We start from the raw sequence: 19462 nt of genomic DNA on the forward strand, positions 1-19462 counted from the left end.
TGACACTCCCACATCATGTATGTATGTATGTATGTATGTATGCCACTGGCAATTCTTTTCATTGGAAAGCAGAATGAAAATTGTCCACAATGAGACTTAACTTGGTTGATAAATAATTTAATAAAGCGGATGTCTCCAGTGACTAGTGTATATAGGGAATGTCCTTGTTTCTCTCTCTCTCTCTCTCTCTCTCTCTCTCTCTCTCTCTCTCTCTCTCTCTCTTCCTCTCTCGGCTCCTCCTCCTTCTGAAAGGAGGCCACAAGTATCACAGGAGAAGTTACCACCCGGGTCTGAAACACTTATGAGTTCCCCCAAAGAAAGGAGATGGAGCTGGATTTTAGAGGCTCAACAAGAAGGACTGGCGGGTAGAGGTTTAGTTCTGGAAGGCAAGATGCTGGTCTCCATGCTACCAAAGGGCTTCAGGGATCGGGACAATAGGAAAAGACTAGATGAAGTAGATAGATCCCTGGGGACACCATGAGGATTTGTGGCCTTTCTCAGCAGGTACAGGACACCTCAGGAAGTCCTGCAATTGGAAAGTGAGATGACAGTGGGACAAGCCACAAAATAAGCCAGGACACAGCCCAGATCCAAAATTAAAACCTGGTAGGCAGTCACACTGTGACTGGAAGGCGCCATGAGTCACCAACGTGCTTCCTGGCCTTGAGGTTCCCAAGTGACTTCACAGTTCAGTCAGACCCGAACAGCTTGACCTTAAAAAAAAAAATTCTCCTTCTGAAAGCTGTCATTTACTACCATTTTTAACAGAGACGTCCGTCTAAATGTGTGGCATTCTTGGTCTCCGCACTTCCCACTCAAGTGTCTCACTTACCGAGGAGAGAGAGGGTACAGCCGCGTGTCCTCCGTCATGAATCACACTGAACTGGACAGCCACATGGGCACCCACGTCGAGTTTTCACACACCAGCCCTTCAACAAAGAAAAAAAGAGAGAGATAGAGGCCAAGTGAGCTCATCTTAACACACTGCAGTCTTGACTTATAAAGGCTTAGCAGTTCCGGCAATGCCCTAACAACCAGAACAAGAATCTCGAGCAAGAGCAGGAGAAAGAGACACGGTACAATTCAGTAATCACCAATATAAGACACCTAAGTTAGCATTATAGACACCACCGGGCTTTCTTCTTGAAAAAAAGAAAAAAGATACACTTAAAAAATAATGCTGATTGTTTTCTTCCGTGTTTTATTTCAGTTTGAATTCTTTGGGAGTGGGATGTGTGTTCAAGTGAGTGTGGGAGCCCACAGGACAAAGGCCTCGGATTCCCTGGAGTTAGAATGGCAATTGTGAACTTCCTGTTATGTAAGCTGGGAACCAAAGGCAGGTCCTTTGCAAAAGCAGTACGCTCTCTTAAGTACTGAGCCATCTCTCCAGCCCGAGAAAATAAAATTTTAGTGTGATTCAACATGTAAAAAAAAAATCTCATGAAACATCCCAAGGGGCCATTATTTCAAAGTCACTGGAATGACTTTAAGCATTTGAAAATAAAAATAATGGCTCCTTCATTGCAAATCTTAGATGAAAATCGCTAGAGTAAAGGGCTTCACGAGGTGGTAAAGGTGGGCGCAGCATTACCCACACCTGAGTCTGAGTTTGCACTGTTACACACCCACATGTTCCTGCACACTTACAAGATTTAATAAGAAATTTGTCCAGTATCACAAAATCAATTCACTTCACCAAAATCCAGAAAATCTATTGTATTGCCTCATAAATTTATTCTATTAAATCAGGAAAACTATATTGCAATGCCAAACATGTACACAAGAGCTTGCAGTAGGTGACCCCCTACTGGCTATCTAAACAGAAAGGTATCTGCTCTCAGGGAAGAATCTGTGCCTTCCAGGGCTAATCACCAGCTCCTGCCCTTCCTTTTTCCTTGTTCCTCATGGCTTCTTTTTTTTTTTTTTTTCTATTCTCGGTTTCTGGCTATTGTACATAAGAAGCACAGTGGTGTTCTCTATCCTCACCCACACACTAGAGAGCAACAGTGAATGATGATGAGAAAATGGGAAGGCCTTCCAGAACATTCTGCAACTCTTCTAATCCATGAGCCCCATGTGGCCCATGTCAATAATGATCAAAAGCCAACCAGTCTCCACAAAACAGCGCACATTTTAATAGACCTGCTGGAAGTGTACAAAATGTAATCCACTAAAATGTCTTTAGGGATGGCCTGGGTTTCTAGGGACAGAGAACAGGGGAACACCATGATAATGCCATTCAATGAGGCTTCCTGCTTCTAGGAGAGGACTACGGGGAGTACGGAGAATTCAAAGAAGCAAGGAAGTGACTCAAGGCAGCATTTGGAAGTACTTGCCATGAAGACTCCAGAGCGGCCCAGGTGCAACCCTGCTTTGCAGCATTGCCAACTCCAAGGCCTCACTGCGGTCTTCATGACCAGTGACATCATCCGTTGGAAGGGATAAGGTACAGATGCAACTCTTTGAGGCCAAAAGGAAGGTCAGGGAGCTTTCCCCGAGGTAAAGAGGCATGCCCAGTCCAGGAAATAATGTAAAACACTCCACTTATTTTTCTCTCCTCACCAATAAAATCTCCTCTGGGTGTGGCAACAAAATGTTGATTAGGATGTTATATTAAACAGCATGTGGATACAGGAGTTGTTCCTCGTGAGCCCGACAATCTTCTTTATAACCATCACTACTAAAATTCCCCTGCATGCACTTGTTTAGATGTAGTTTAGGTTTAACTAACAGAATTGGAGAGCTCCGCTGCTTCCCACTCTAGCTCTGTGACTTTGTTTGGTAATTACAGGACAATCCATAAGATTGAAATGAAAAATACATGATGGATGAAGATTTAGCTCAGTAATAGAGTGTTGCCTAGCGAGTATAAGGTCCTGAATTCTGTCCGCAACTCTGGAAGGAAAAAAAAAAAAAACATTACATCACAGTCTTTCTATTCCCATAAACCTCCATGAGTTCAAGGCCAGCCTGATCTACAGAGCTAGTTCCAGGACAGCTAAGGCTACGCGAAGAAAACCTGTCCTTTTGTTTTGTTTTTTGTTTTTCGAGACAGGGTTTCTCTGTAGCCCTGGAGACTGTCCTGGAACTAGCTCTTGTAGACCAGGCTGGCCTTGAACTCACAGAGATCCGCCTCTGCCTCTGCCACCTGAGCATTGGGATTAAAGGAAAGTGTCACCACTGCCCAGCCTGTCTTGAAAAACCAAATGTCTCCATATGATGGCCCTCCAATTCTCCCTAAGAGAGGTCACAGGTAAGCTGATGTAGGGCCTTGACTGGACTTAGAAATAACATTCTCAGAACAAAGCATTCTGGTAATTGACAAAGAAGATGAAGCAGAAAAGAACACTTTAAGAACTCAGGGATTGTGGTACAAACAGAGTAAATAATACAGAAGAGAACACTCCTCCTTAATCCAAACAGGGAGAGTCATAGCCAGGACAGCCAGAAGGTCGCAGAACAACTCTTCCTACAAATCCTGCCTCTTTCCCCTTGAATATCCACCTGTGGCCACGTGTGGTTGAGAAAAACGCAAGCCCCTTCAGAACCTATATCCGAACAGAAAGACCAGCAAGAGGACTGGGGTAGAACTTGAAGCATTCCGACTGGGCCTGTGTCTGCAGCAACAGTGAAGTGATATCCACTAGCTCCATGCCTGTCGGCTAAGCAGCAATAGCAAGACCCTTCTCGAGAAGCTCAGCCACTATCCAACCAGGCTTTGGAGCATTTAGGGAGCTTATGCAGTTCAAAGGAACACCTGCGTGGGCCAAGGTGCATGGGCTCAGGTGCAGCAACCGCAGTGACATGTCAAGCTCCTAGCAGGAGCCACATTACAGGAACAGTCCTCCAGATGGAGAAGCCCGGCTGGCTAACGGGACTTGGGCACGGTGAAGACATGTGTCACGGATCACTCAATGATACCCTAGAAAACTGAAGGAGTCAAACTTAAAGAGGCTCTGTTGTCCCGGAGGCAAGCCCGCCTCATTCAGTGTCATCGGTCTCATTCAGTGCCGCCATTTGTCTCAATTTCTCGAGGACATCACTCTTTTCTTATTTGACGTGGTATCGACCTTGATCCAATCTCTGAAGCTGAACAGAACAACTACGGGGAGAAAAAAAAATCTACCTCTAGGAATATAAGAGCAGAATTATCACTAGAACTCTGGTAGATGCACAAATAATTGTCCCAGAAGTTTCATCTCATAGCTACCTCCATGGGTTCTGAAGGCGTCTCCGAAAGGAGATGATGAAATGCAAGCATCAGTTCCAGCCGACTAAGTGCCCGTCAGCACACGGCTTTGAACATAAATATGCTCTACTCTCTCCGACCACCTTGCCTAGCGGGGGGTAGTGTGGATTTATACATTCTTGTGGAGACCAAAGTTCAGCTAAGTAGCAGCCTTTACTCTACAAATATAAGAAATAAATTCAGATTTTAGGCCGAGTTCAACTTGGAGTTTTCAGAAGACTAAAAGCACACTGGAAATCAAATGGAAACGGAAGCCAAATGAAAATAGACAGACTTTCCACTTAGTATCATAATGGCTAAGAGAAAATCTCCCAGATGGAGGCTTTTTGTTTGTTTGTTTGTTTGTGTTTTTTTTTTTTTTTTTTTTTTTGAGACAGGGTTTCTCCATAGCTTTTTTGGTCCCTGTCCTGGAACTAGCTCTTGTAGTCCAGGATGGCCTCAAACTCACAAAGATCTGCTTGCCTCTGCCTCCCAAGTGCTGGGATTAAAGGCATGTGCCACCACCGCCCAGCCAGATGGAGGCTTAATAAACCAAGAAACGGTCAGGCTAGGACTCCCCCACCTGGGAGATCGCAGCAGCGGCAATGTCTTGTCATCATTGGGTAGGTCCCATAGCAACTCTGTACAGCACTTCCTGATGGCAGTGTACAGGAAGGAGCTAGAACACAGTTCAGGAAGGAGCCGTGCTCTCAGGAGATCACAGGAAACACCCTATGACTCCCCTGTTACATAATTCAATAAACACTATGAAACTGGAGGGAAGCAGAGTTAACTGTTTATGAAACAGTCAAGAAAAGCCACCCGGGGGGAAATGGCAGGTGACACTGGCGTCAACTGGAGTAGGGAGAGGTCAGAATATGGAAAGAAGATGAAGTGTGTCCGACCAGATAAATTACAGGTGGAGCACATAGCAAGCCCATCAGTCATGCCTGAGAATCATCAGCAGTAACTCAAGAGCTACTGCAGTCAACACATGCTGAGTCGGAGCGTGAGCGTCTGGTACCGTTGCTTGCTCCTGGTGTACCGATAGAACTCCTGCATAGGGCCAGCATAAAAAGGACTCCACAAGAATCCATGAGGACCAGGCATGGCCGAAGAAAACAATTCTGTTAAGGAGGTAAATTAGCATGGCAGGGACCTAGGAACCATAAGTAGAAAGGTGGCCTTTTTACCAAGTTTTCATGGGCAACGAGGAAAACGGAAGAAGAATCTCCTAGAAGAGGCTAAGGAACAAGGAGGGACAGCCGCCGAAATGTTGGGGCAAAAGAGCAATGGCAGGCAGGGGAGTGTGTCCCCACATTCATGTCAAAATGACCACCACACATGTCCAATGGGAGAAAGACACACAGGAGCCACCCTAGATACTAACCAATGGGAAAGGCAGGTAGCAAAGAGAATACAGGGGACATTAATGGCAGAAAGAAACAAGACTTAAGGCAAAGGAGAGGAAAGGAATGGGGCTCGGTGAAATGTCAGGGTTTTAAAAGCATCAACACAGCTGTTCTACAGAGGACCAGAAAGGGAAGCATGAGGCAGGCCAGAGGCCAAACAAGAGACCTTTCCTTACTAGAAGATATAAAAAAATAACTGTTAACGTTGCAAATTGCAGAGAAAATTCTGACTCAAATCAGCTCCTGGGAGGTACACTTTGGTCTCTTCGGGTGTTCTGCCTCATAGTAGACCCTTTGAATTTCATGATACTGTAATGATAGTCTATGCTAACAATGGGTCTACGGTGTGGGCTTTGTGCCACACAGCACGGGTCTGACTTCAGTATGGGCTGTGGACTAGGGTCAAACACATAGGCAATCAGGCATACTTACCTGAGCCATTCCCAATAAAACCCTGGAAACCAAGAGCAGGTGTTTGCTTCTTTGAGTGACAGGACCTTGCTTCTTGTACACAGTCTATTTTGTACTAGAATTAAACACTGTCCACTTTACCCCACTGGGAAAGATAACCAGAGATACGCTCATCTCTTCCAGGTTCATCCTAGTGCACTTTTTCTATTTCCTTTGACAAAATAAACCACAGCCATGTACCCAACTGCTTTTCTAGGCTCTGGGAGTCTTTCTAGAAAAAAATTCACTGATCCTCAAGTTAGACATGGGAACCCTTGTCCAGAAACACACTGAAGAAGGAAGGCTCAAATTAACGACAGACCTTGTCTGTTAAAGAAAGGCTGCATTTTTATGACTAGATGGAAATGTAAAATACACAGGAGGAACAGGTCAGGTTTGGAATCAGAAGGTTTGGGGAAAAGGAAACTATTGAGGAAATGGCCACAGGCTTCACTGCAGATGTGACCAGGGTCCTTGGCCAGCTGCGTAGGTTGGAGCTGGAAGAGCAGCCTCTAAAGCTCACAAATTGGCATTATTCCCAAACAAAATATACACCACCTCCTTAGATAGACATTAACTACCTAAAATGAGTTTTAAGTATTTTAAAATAGGACTATCAATTGTGGTCTATTTTTAAAAAGTAGCTATGCAGAAATAGCTATCAATAAACCTAGGATATACTGCATCAGCAACAAAAGCCCTTGAATTCTGCAATAATATTGACAAGGAGGCTCTGACTCTTCTATCCAGGAACTGCAATGTGAAGTGAGAGAAAGGCAAGACTCTCCTATTGTGTGACTTCCCATGCCATGGGCTTGGTTATGGTGGATCATGTGGAGCCCGGGACCCAAGGCTAGGCTAAGACACGGAGAGGGAGTCTTTGGGAGAGCAGTATCGAGAAGGGGACAGTGTTCCACTAGTCACCCAGAAGGCACTGTGGTTGTGAGGAACCTGCAGACAGCTGACAGGTGATGGAATGAGACAGATGGGGTGGCAAGGCCTATGTATGCCACTAACATTTTGTTCACACTCTTGGATCTGGCTGTGTGACGTTACCGCATCTCCAAAGAAAGGCGTATCCTTCTGGACAGCACTTGGGGAAATCAGCCATTGGTGCTTAAGGAGAGAAGGGTGCTGTATTAGAATCCGCAGCCTTCCAGGAAAAAGAAGAAAAGCATAAAAAGAGAACAGAGCAAAGGCCATCTTGATAAAAAAAAAATATCGGAGAGGACAATGGATGAGGGGAAGGGAGAAAGGTAAAAGGGGAAAGTAGAGGCGCGGTAGAAGACCCAACATGGTGCAGCCCTTTCAAATACGTTCTCAGGATAAAGTATGTTTCCACTGTTTACTTTCTAAACTAAATTTCACTGTGCACATGTGAAGTTTCCACTATGATGCAGTGAGTCACAAAGAGAGTGGAGGGGTAGCTACAGTGGCATCCCTGTCTATAATCTCAGGTCCCCAGCTTTAACTGACAACAGCAGCCACAATTTGACATAAATCTCAATTATCGTACAATTTTCTTAACTAGAATCTTCGATGCACATATTAAATGGCTAAGGTCGGACTCGAGGAGCAGGAGTGAAGGCTCTGTCATGGGACCTCTGAAGCTTACACTTCCCCTGGCAGAGGTTCTTCTCCCGGCTGTCTCTCCCACCTTCATTCTCAAACAAATATCCCTGTCTTCAAAAGACGCTCAAAGGACACACAAAGCAGGGTTTAGGAAAACAGAAATCTTACATAACAAAGGTAAATCATATTGGATATGCATTTAAAATAAAGATGTGAGGATGATATTAATAGATTTCTGCATCTAAAACAGCAAACACATGTTTCCCTCTGCACAGCAGCTTACCTGTGCCAGGCATATTACATTTATTTCAAGATAGGGCAAAGACAAGAACCACATGCAAAGGACCACAACCATAGGGGACATTTGAATGCTCTCCAGGAATTCCCCTTCTGGAAGTCTGCCTTACCAAATTACAACAGTCTCCCTAGGAACCAGTTCACTGTTTGCTTGAAAAAAAAAATAACCCTATACCTTATCTTTAAAACCCATTTAATAAAGAATCTACTTGGTCATTATCTCACATGCCTTTCAAACCTGGAGGCCAGACCCAAAGGTAACTAAGGCCTCACGGACAGTCCTGTGTGACTACCTGTAACCCCAGGCCAAGGGCATAGAATTAATACGAAGCTCGGGGGTGGGGGATGAGACCAGAGAGCAAGCCTAGCTTCCCGGAGAGAACAGTGGGCACTGCTGAACGCTGTGTCCGGACAGCGTGGTGCACAGCACAGAGAAGCGTGCCTCCTCTCTGAGTCTTCACACCCAGGCCCAGCCTCCCTCTATTAGAGAGGAGACTCTTCGGCACATAGTGACTTACACACAATAAACACAGACTGAGAGCCCGCACAAAGAAACAACTTCCTTTCTGAGAGCCCTAGCCAATCCTGAGAACATTCAGGAAGAAAGAAATCCAATTGTTTTCCACTTAGTCTTCCTGAAGATTACCCTTTCGTGAGCACTTGGAGCCGGTGGTGATTGCTGACCCTGGAACCAGCGCATTGCCTCAATAGCTGGAATAAAGTTAGAGAAAAACACTTGCTACTGAATGCCTCCCAATGGGGCAATGCAGTGAGCTATGTTCTTGGCTGCAAAAAAAGGCAAGGGAATAGGCGGAAAGAGAGGGGGGGCAAAAATGCTTTTGAAGCAAACACGATCCCAAAGACCAAGCCACTGTTCAAAATAAAAAAAAAAAAAAAAATTCAAAATTGACTTTCTGAGGACATCAAGGTTTCATAACAGTGTTCTTATTTAGGTTACTATCTGCCAAATTTCCAAAGAGCAAGCCTGCTTCTCACGCAGGCAATTTTGAAGTGTTTGCACAAAGTGGTTAATTTGCATGGGCAATTGGACTCTCAGCTTTTATTTTGACAGCTAAATTGATCCATTCTTATAGGCTAGCATCTCAACACTCGGAAAGAGAAGGGAGGTTGAGATCCATTCGTGCTGTGGTCTCTTGAGTGTACAGATTCAGAACAACACCTTCAGCAAGGCTCAGGCTGTGAGCCACAGTTTGCAGCCACAGGAGACGCTAACTCCAAGATCCAGCTCCTCAGGGCCGAAGGTTACAAGTTGTTGGCCCGGTATTCACCTCGTAGGCACAAGGTCATGGGTTGCCTCCTCAGCACTGAAAAACTAAACAAAACTATGCTAAACAGAAAGGAATTAGTCCAGATGGATCTCAGTCACAGCAACCTGTAAACGCATAGCAGGCAAAGCCAGACAGAAGGCAGACAGACGTCTGCTGCTAGGGGCCTGAAGGAAAATGGAGGCTTATTTAGCCTTGGGAAGTGGGCTAGCTGTGAGATTTCCAGTGAATTGTGAATGAAATGCTAACTGTTAAATCATTCAGTTAAACATTTTCCTACGAAAATAACAAGCAGGGGGTTTTTAAGAAGTTCCTTGCTACAAGCTCAGCAGAGAGAATTAAAAGGACGCTTTCCTTCAACGCTGTGTACAGCAAGACAATCCAAACCCATGAAGACTAACTGGCCCTGTGTACAGTCAGCTCTGATTCATCAGTACCTTTCTTTGTCTCTGGGTGCGAACCCACATGTCACTGCTTTATGTAGATAAGGTAGTCTGAGCTCACAAATGATTTTGCCTGGAAGACGAAGTGACATGATGTTTGCACACAGCCAAGCCTACAGTGAGAAGTCTGTCCAGAACAGTCATCTCTGCAAAGATATGAAAATTCAAACATTCATCTCACTTTGGAATTGCTGCACGCAGCCAAGTTACTCGGGAAAAGAGCTATTCCACCCCAATGTTTGCTCACATTTTGTCGAGATTGTAACACTACATGGGTGTTTTGCCTCGCCAAAGATGCGATCCTGTTCTTTTTGTCATCTCTCAACATAAATTAGTGATAAAAATAAAAAACAGGCTATTTTGCAATAGACCAGCTGGTGCCTTATCTTCCCATACACACCGCCATGTTTTGAGTTTACACTTGTAAGGGAACAAAGAAAAACATTTTTTTTAATTGGCTCTGAGTCATGTCTTCCATTTTGGTACCAACTGTACTGAAGCTTTCTTTCAAATGAAGACACCAAGCAGCTTCACTAGTGTTCAAAACCAGTTACGTCACCTGCCTTTGGTTACCCATGATGCCATCTGCCCATACAACAGAATCCACTATGAAGATTCTGAGCAGATCTGATACCCTCCCTAGAAACCAAAGGCTGCAGGTCTAGATTCAAACACTCTGAGGAAGGGATGCTCCTCTATGTGACTCACAAGGATTTACTCTTTCCTTCTCAATTTCAGCCCAAGTGTGGTTATTATAAGACACTGCATGGAGGGTCCTTAAAACTACCAGTCCCACATGGCCCAGGGTTCTCACTACTGGCCAAGCATCCAACGAGAAGGAGATCAGTATGTGGAGGAGACATCTAAACCCTCCATGTAGTGAAGGAGCTTTCATAATCACAAGAAACAGAAATAGAACAAGCTTCCACTGATTGCCGAATGGCTACGTATCAGATCGTGGAATACTTATTCTTCAGTCACTAGAGAGTGACTCCTATCATTTGTGACAACGAAGATTGAAATAAAGGGGATTGGAAGAGCAAAGTAAACTAGGCACAAAAAGGCAAACATCACACATTCTTCCAAGGCAAGTGTAGAAGAAAGATAATTGCAGAAGTATGGGGTAGAATAGTAGTTGCCAAAGACTAAAAAGGAGACAGAGAGAGGCTGGTTAAGGGTGAAGAGGTGGCAACATAGACTTGAGAGGATTTAGTTCTAGCATCAAAAGCATGGCAGGTGACAATAACTAAGAGTCATGAATAGAACAGTTTGAATCAACTGGAAGAGAAAAGAAAATAGATAGTCCAAGAAGCCAAGAACTCCGATTTGATCATAACACAGTGAGTACACATGTGGAAAGACCGTACTGCATTCCATAAATGCAAACACTTATTGTTTATCAACAAGAAAAACCATTGGAGCCTGAAATAAACATGAGAGTTCAGTGACGACGGCGTGATGAGACTGCCACTTTGCCTCTCGAGATGGATGCAAATACCCACTGCATGGCTCGCCCCTAGAATACATCTCCAAAGGGACCCTTCTGGTTTGACATGAGTTCATCCAGTTCTCTGTATCATCACAGAGATACAGAGAGAACCTGGTGGGATCTAATGATTGCCTCCTCCTCATGCAGGTCTTCTAGAGCACACTGTTCAGGTAGGTATCCAGGCAAAAGTTGCCAGACATGTGCTGAGCATAACCTAATTTGTCACAGAGGATGAAACAAAACCCAGATCCCAACCTCAAAGGCTCTTGTCTCAGCTTGATCCCACATTGGCATGAAGAAAAACTTTCCTATTGCCCTGTCCAAGTGTTTCTAGTCTCCAAAGAGGCTTTGGGTACCATCTATTAGGTACACCTGCTTTCACTAATGCGGGGCTGTATCCTATCTACTTAAGAATGAAATTACAACTCCCAGCTGACTTTCTAGTGAACAGAACCAATGTCTCCCCTCTGATCATCCACAAGTCTGATAGATGTAAGATTGGACCCCCCTCCCCCCGCCCCCACTCCTGGGGACATATCCTTCATGGGCTGAGAGTCTCTGTGACCAGAGCTCTTACCAGAGTTGTAACATGATGACATACAAAGGGCAACTGAGAATCACTTTATGGCCCAAGCATCTGGTCAGAAAATATCTTCTTCCAGTAATATAAACACTAGCTTTGGAAAGCTTTCTTGCCCAACTTTTACAATTCCTTCAGCAAATTCATTTGTATAGATATCAGGATAACTGATAGATACTAATTACTCCAGCTAATGATATTCATTGTCACAAGAGTAACTCCAGAGTGGCCATGGATGACAACATAACATCGAGGCTTGTCATCCTTGATTGTTTATATTTGCAACTCTGGGGTTGAACGTATTCCTTGTGCATACAAAGCAAGCATCCCACAAACGACCTTAACTCCTGCTCCAAACTTCTAACTTTGCTTCTGGGGCTCCTATTCTCTGCCACTGTTGGCTTCAGGCTCCTCACACACCAGTGTTCTGTAATCATCCAACCCTCATCATCTGGGTGCTCCTCCAAAGCTACTCATCTGGGTGCCCCTCCATGCTTCTTCCTAGCTGGCTCCACATAAAAGACACGCTTATGTTGCTTCTGGTCCTTTTGGATAACATCAGATATAAAAGTCTGGAGGCAGTTCCTGCTCATTGTCCGGGTTCAGTTGTACGTGTGGCTTTAGAAGAAATGCATGTGTTCCTGCTAAAATTAAACAGACATTACTATATAAGTCACTAAATCAAAAAGTTCTTGCAAGTATTTTAAGGACCCTGTGCTTTATTCCAAATGCGTTTCTTAATCTTGACTTTATTGTGTGTTTGCTTTGGTTCATTCACAGTTAACAATGCCCATCAACCACTTTTTAGCTGTAAGACACAACAGCATTCCACAAGAGTAATACCCTGAGCCTGGACCCTAGAGCTGTAAAGGAAGGCTCATATAACTCTCAGGAAGAGGAGGAAACAATAGTGAGGAAATAAAGCCAAGCTACTGCAGTCCAAAGAATTGCCTTTGTTCTGGGATCACTTTCTCAAGCCATATAAACTCAAGTGTTAAACTAAAAGGCTCGAGCTACATTACGCTTCTCATCCATCTCTTCTTTTGGGCCAGCAGACACCCAGCAACTCAGCAGACTGCTAATATAAAACCTGTCCATCTCTCTTCACACATCCCCTGAGAGAAACTAGGGAATCTCACAGACCATCCTATTGTTGGAGCAGTCACCAAAAACACTGGGGAAATTAAATAATAAACAAAGGCTCACATTTAAACAGAAAGCTGAGAGCACAGGGGAAGGGGATAGGAGGGTAGAGAAAATGTTTGCCCTGTGGGCTGCTTCCTCCTTGATGTGCATCTGATCGCTCTGCCCAGGGCGCTGCTGTCATTGCTGTTGACAATGCCTAACTCACAACCTATTTTTAAGTGCTGCCAAAGAGATACAGGTCTAAAAAAACAGCCTGAAACTTGGAGGACAACTGCACAGTTCAAGGACTGCTAAAGTAACTGCTGGGCCACAAGCAATGATACGGTGTTTGGTCAACCACTGATAAGCCTCCTCCTGCTCCTCCAAATCTGTCCTCTGCTGTTTTCATATTCTAGGGTACATAGAGTCCTACACCAGCAGCTGAGAGAAAAAAAATTGAACACAACAATTCTGAAGTGAATGAGCAGTTTCCTGAGCCCCCTCTGATAGGAATCTCAGACAGTGCCAGCTGCTTTGCCGCCTTCTCTTGCTTGGTCAAGGGTGACTGACAGACCTGTCACTTTCTGAGCAGATAGGGAGAAAAGTGTGAACAGCAAATGTCAGCTGTGGTTATAACGAGTAACAGAAGAAGAAGAAGAAGAAGAAGGAGAAGGAGAAGGAGAAGGAGAAGGAGAAGGAGAAGGAGAAGGAGAAGGAGAAGGAGAAGGAGAAGGAGAAGGAGAAGGAGAAGGAGAAGAAGAAGAAGAAGAAGAAGAAGAAGAAGAAGAAGAAGAAGAAGAAGAAGAAGAAGAAGAAGAAGAAGAAGAAGAAGAAGAAGAAGAAGAGAATAATCTTCAGGAAATATAGTTAATAGGATTGGTATCATGAGAGAAACTCTGGCCATAAACAGACTCATCTGTCACCACCTCCACGTGCCTGTCCATCTGATTTCTGCTGCTTCTCACTGTAACAGCTCAGGGTGGCTTGCATGTCTTCTAATGCCAAGATAACCCTTTAAAGAAAGCAAGGAGAGAGGTGTCTCCATGGCAAGAGCTTTGTTCCTCCAAGGACACTCGCACCACAAACTGCCACTGCTCAGAAAACATCTCCATTCTGGCTGACATCATCAGAGGGAGTCCCTTTGTACTCAGCTCCAATAAGCTTTGACGGAGACGTGATCGTCAAGGACAGCTCACTGCCTGGGGCTAAATGCTATGCAGGAATTCCAAAGCTGCTCTTGCTGATCACCAGAAGCCAGGGTTTGGGGGAAGCTCTAATTGAGTCAGTCAGCTTTCTACAACCCTTGACAATGCTTGCTCTCCGAGCCAAACACTCCACATCTCTGATCCCCATCCTGTCTCTTCCCCTAAGTGTTCTGCACAAGTCAGAGAGACTGGCATGATGTTTGGAATGAAGTCTCAGGGCTACCTGAGATCAAAGTCATGTTGGGCTCCCTCAATTTTGGCTACTATCTTTACCCTGTACTAAATCAAAATTCTTCTAGCTTTACCCACACCCCCCTGAGAGGAAGCTCATAACAGGAGAAACTGGAAGTGCAGTATTAAACTGGAAAACAGAAGGTACCCAAGGTCTCTCATTCAGTCAGCTCCTGAAGATGCTGCTAAGTGCACCTCTGCCTTGCAGGCCGGTGTAGAAGCAATGAAGCTCAAGTAGAGTGGAGGTTCAGAAAGTGGTTGTAGAGCTCAGGTTCCTCTCCAGAGGGGTGGAATTCATCACCCAGGGAGAAGAAGTGTGCTGAGAGCTGCTTCAGGCAGGAGATATCTACCAAAGGATTCAAAGTGAGTCCCATATGATCCTCCCCAGGTGCTGCTCCAGTGACCAAGGCTAAGGTTGGAATCTTTGCTCTCCTACATCTGAGCAAGACTTCCCTCCTTGGTATCTCTAAATGTTCATTTCACAGAGTAACTGAACTTCACTGCAGGAAAAGGCAATACAGCAGGTCCTCCTTACCCACAGATTCTGTATTTACAGATTCATCTGTGAACTGAAATAGGTTTCCTTCCAAATCAATCCAACTTGAACCACTTCCAGTCAGTCGTTGAGAATCTCAGCACAACAAGCATGAGTCTTCCAAGTGCACATCCAAGCTGAGCTCTAAGTGAAGTTCTCTGCCGCCTCATCCCTGTTCTGATACAGGGAGCCAGGGCCCCAAGATCTGCTCAGTTATGCTTGCACTGTGTGTGTGCATGCACGTATGAATTTATCCTTGTGTTTATATATGTGGATACCCATGTGTGTGAAAGTTAAAGGTTAACCCTGAGTATCATTCCTCAAATGTTGTCACCTTGTTTTCTAAGAATGGGGTTTTGTTTGTTTATTCATTCATTTTTGCTTGCTTGTTTGTTTGTTTCTTTGTTTGTTTGTTTGTTTGAGGATAGTGTCTCACTATAGGGCTGTAGCCCTAGCTGGCCTAGAACTCACAGTGATCATCTGCCTCTTCCTAATCAACACTGTTATAAAAGACAGGCACTACCAGACCCTACTCAAAGCAGGATCTTATTGGCCAGAAACTCATCAAATAGGCAAGGCTGGCTCCCTAGCAAGCTCCTGCAACTTGTCCATCCCCTCCTCCATAGAGCTAGCATGACAGGCAAGCATCACTGCTCCTAGCTCTCGAAATAAAATGTTGCATGCAAGCATCTTATCAACTGATCTAGCTACTCAGACTCATGGTAGAATTTTTTGTTACTGATTAATCTGTTTTAAGTGGCACAGAAACAGTGCTGCTATGTGTTCTAGCGTTCCTGAGTACAAAGTCTTTGATGTCCCTTACCAAGAAAATGAATGCTAGGCAAGTGCCATTCAAGTAGTAATATCATCCAATTGTCCATAAGGTTTAAAAGAAAAAAAAAAACACTATGTAGGACTGGAGAAAGAAGTCACTGGGGAAGAGAGGATCCCAGACACAAAACTGGGTGTGAACAGACAACTGTGACTTCAGCACACACTAGGGAATGCAGAGACAGGATGGCTGGGTTTTGTTGGACAACTGGTCTACCCTAAACAAAAGGGAAACTCTAGGCTTAGTGAGAGACTCTGTCTCAAAGGAATAATGGGGGCCACCATGATAGAGGAAGACATCTTGTATTCTTCCGACCTCCACACACGTGAACATTGGCATAAGCACTATACATATGTTTATTTATAATGTCTAACAAAAACACCCACAAATAGACTATTTGGTGTTCAATTTTGTACAAATTCTGTGGACATTCTAACCCCATGGTTTCCTTGGGAACAGTGGCTCAGCATTTATTAGTTCAGGATTTGGAGAGAGTTCAGAGAAAATACTACAAAGAACAGACTGACTGGTGCATGCCGAAGAGCATGGGCGGCAGCTGAAAAAATGGTACCTGCTCCCCAGCTCTGCAGAGAACATCGCAGGCGGGTGAAGGAAGACTGCAGGGCTGAAAAAAAACTGGAGGACAGATCATACAGAAGGGCAGCCAGCTCTGATGCACAGCGGGATGCAAGGGGTCAGGGAGCAGAAACTCAGGAGGCACAGCTGCCTGCACATCTCAAAGCAAGCTATGACTCTGTCTCAGGAGCCCATAACTCACCCTGCTAACAGCAAGCTGGGAGAGCCCTGGGAGCCTGGCTGTCAGGCACTAACCACCATGAGCAATGACCTTTGTGAAGTCACCCTGCGGTGAAAATGAGGCTCCTCGGAAACAGAAATCCAGACAGTTAATAGGCATCAGGGAGGATGGGCTGGTGGCTCAGGTCACCAGCAGAATAAGAGCCCAGGCTTCGGCTCGCAGGGCTTCTTATGGCTTTAATTACTGCAATGCCATGTGAGCCACCTCTCCTAGTTCTCATTAGAAAAGGGCAATCTTTGTTCCCTGGATTTAAGCAATGATTACAATCTAAAAGAGTTGATTGTGTCTCATTATGTTGGAGATAATATATTCCTGATGATACAGGCCATTAACTTGAACCTCTAAATACCAACACAGGTCATACGGCACCCCTTTAATGTATTCCCGTCTGCTGTGCATCTGATAGGAAAGGGTGTTCCTAACACACGGTGCATACAAGAGACACCGAGAGAGCGGTAGAAAACAGCAGGCACTGTTACCTTGTTTTCCACTCCAGGAACAGCTTATCTTAATTTAGTTGAGTCACTCTGGTACAGCGAGGTCCTTACTACTTAGAGCAAAGCAAAACAAAAGGCAAAGAAACTAAAAAACAGCACAGAGTAAAATGGCATAGAGCTTCGCCTTACTGCTTCCTCGTCACAGCTCTCACCTCCATCTCCTCAGCTTCACGGTCTTAGGAACAGTCCCCACTGCTTCTGGATGGAACTGGCTTCTTTTTTTTAAACCAACCATTTCCATTATTGTGATTAAAAACAAAACAAACAGAAAAAGAGTGAGTGTCATTCTCCACTTCTGCTTCTACACTGTCGGTTTCTACAAGAGTGAGTCGAAGTAAGGGGAAGAATTCATGTGTCAACAGGAGGTGTCAGTTCAATAACACTGCTTCCAAGAGGCTGTGCTCACTCTTCTTCCATTGAATAAGTAACTAGGGTTATGACTGCAAAAACAAAACTTAGCCATAATGTATTCATAAATAAAATAAAAATTTACCGAATCTATAACTGGCATATCCAATTCTAAAATTTGGGTCAGGAATCAGTTACCAGATTCCCATCCAATCTGCAGCACCAGAACTGACTTTGCCTGGTCCAGTCAGTTCCCACGGCTGCAATTACTGCAAACTGCCCCTTCTCTGGGGTTCCCAGTGATTATTTCAACACACGTCTGAACTGCAGAATGCTGCTACAAAGGAGGCTGAAGACGATCTTGGAGCTTTCAAACTACCACCCAGCAGTCCTGTATATCAATATTTTTAAAAATACACATTATATTTGAATTTCTTCATCTAAACTTGCTCCCAAATTTTATCAACCTCTAACACATGATGTGTCTGTCCACCAGTTAAAAGACCTCTAAACAGATTTGGTGGCAATAAAGAAGGAAATTTTTGGCCCCACTAAAATTTTGACTAAAAAAGCAGAGGGATGGTTGATGATCTGACTAAAATCTATGTTGATGCATTTATTGCCTGTATATATTGTATATAGTTATTGTACTGATTGTATATAGTTTTCTTTTACTAGTTAAAGCCTTCCTTTTTCACTTTAGACAAAGAGGGTAACATAGTGGCATATTATTTGTGTTTTAGTAAATAAAGCTTTCCTGAAAGCAGTCACACAGGCCAGGCAATGGGTACACACCCTTTAATCCCAGCACCCACACTAGTTAGCCATAGAAGCCAGGCAGTGGTGGTGCACGCCTTTAATCCCAACACTAGAGAGGAATATACGTCAGGATGAGACAGGAACTCACTCTCTTTCAGTCTGAAGATTTCATTGAGGTAAGAGCTCTATTGTGGCTTGGCTGCTTTGCTTTTCTGATCTTCAGGTTGAACCCCAATACCTGTCTCTGGGTTTTTATTATTTGTGCTACAGCCCTACAGACAACTTTCCTTTCTAAAATTCAACACTGAGTGGACAGGAGACACACTGTCTCAGATCCTTGACCATCGATGCAAGCAACCGAAAGAATGTGAAGGCAAGCACAGGAGGGCTAACCTAGTCAAGTTTCCACCTCGGGTCTCTACTGATGGCAGCAGGGCTTCTCCTTGTCCAAATGCTTGGAATTTCAGTGTTCAGATGGCCACATCATCCCAACAAAAACAAGTCTTTCTAGGCTCCCTGCAGAATTTTCCCTCACCGTCTGCATCTTCAAAGGGGGATAGACATCTCTCTGCAGCTGGAACAAGAGGCTATTCTCTCCATGGTCAGGGAGAGAACTATGTGTCTCCAGGATACTCTGCCCCCTGGGAAGTTAAGGCTCTCTTCCGAAAGCAGCCTGTCAATAATCTCCCAGACAAACATCTGGGAGTAGATTCCAGGTAAGAATTGGTGCTGCCATGAGGACCAGCCTTCAGCAGCTCAGGAATTGAGGGGGAGCCATGGAGTTAGCAGGCTAATTACTCAATTGACTTTTCAATCTCATAGAGTAAGACTTAATTCTCTGGGGTTGGCAAGAGGGGCAAAACTTAATTTACTGGAGCCAGCAGAAAGAGGGAAACACACACACACACACACACACACACACACACACACACCTTTAGGGTTTTCTGTCATTTCTCTTCCATCTTTTTATTTCTTTTCTTACCTCTATCCAGATGTAGCCCTTCTGGTGGTTCTTAATTTTTTTCCTTACAGCTTATATACTCCAGCTAAATCTTTCAAGCAATATAAAAATTACAGTGTTGTTAAATTCCTTTTTAAGTGAATGATTACAATGAATACAAATAAAAAATCATGTTTTCCTTTTCCCTTACATGATTAAACACTTAATGTGTTACAGGTGAAAAACAAATTACCTCCAAGAACCTACCTACATTCATGTCCAAGCAACTTGTTATAGATTAACAGAGTGTAAGCAAGCAAGGCAGTTTTCTCAGCCAGTTCTTTTACTGGCAGCCTGAATTGTGTGGTTACAAAGAAAGGATTGACTATTTTGTTTTTTATATCAAAAGGTAATCT

General features: G+C 44.2%; 1 protein-coding gene across 3 annotated transcripts in view; it reads right to left on the minus strand.

The window, feature by feature from the left end:
* Positions 1–19462, minus strand: part of Sema5a (semaphorin 5A) — a 420186-nt gene that overhangs the window by 321083 nt on the left and 79641 nt on the right. For all 3 annotated transcript variants that reach the window (XM_050144767.1, XM_050144769.1, XM_050144768.1), the window contains one exon: positions 833–929. The gene's annotated coding sequence lies outside the window, so the exon portion shown is untranslated. The remainder of the gene's footprint in view (positions 1–832; positions 930–19462) is intronic.

The sequence above is a fragment of the Alexandromys fortis genome, unplaced genomic scaffold, assembly GCF_014885135.2.
Source record: "Alexandromys fortis isolate MF-2015 unplaced genomic scaffold, M_Fortis_MF-2015_v1.1 scaffold_52, whole genome shotgun sequence".
Lineage (NCBI taxonomy): Eukaryota > Metazoa > Chordata > Mammalia > Rodentia > Cricetidae > Alexandromys > Alexandromys fortis.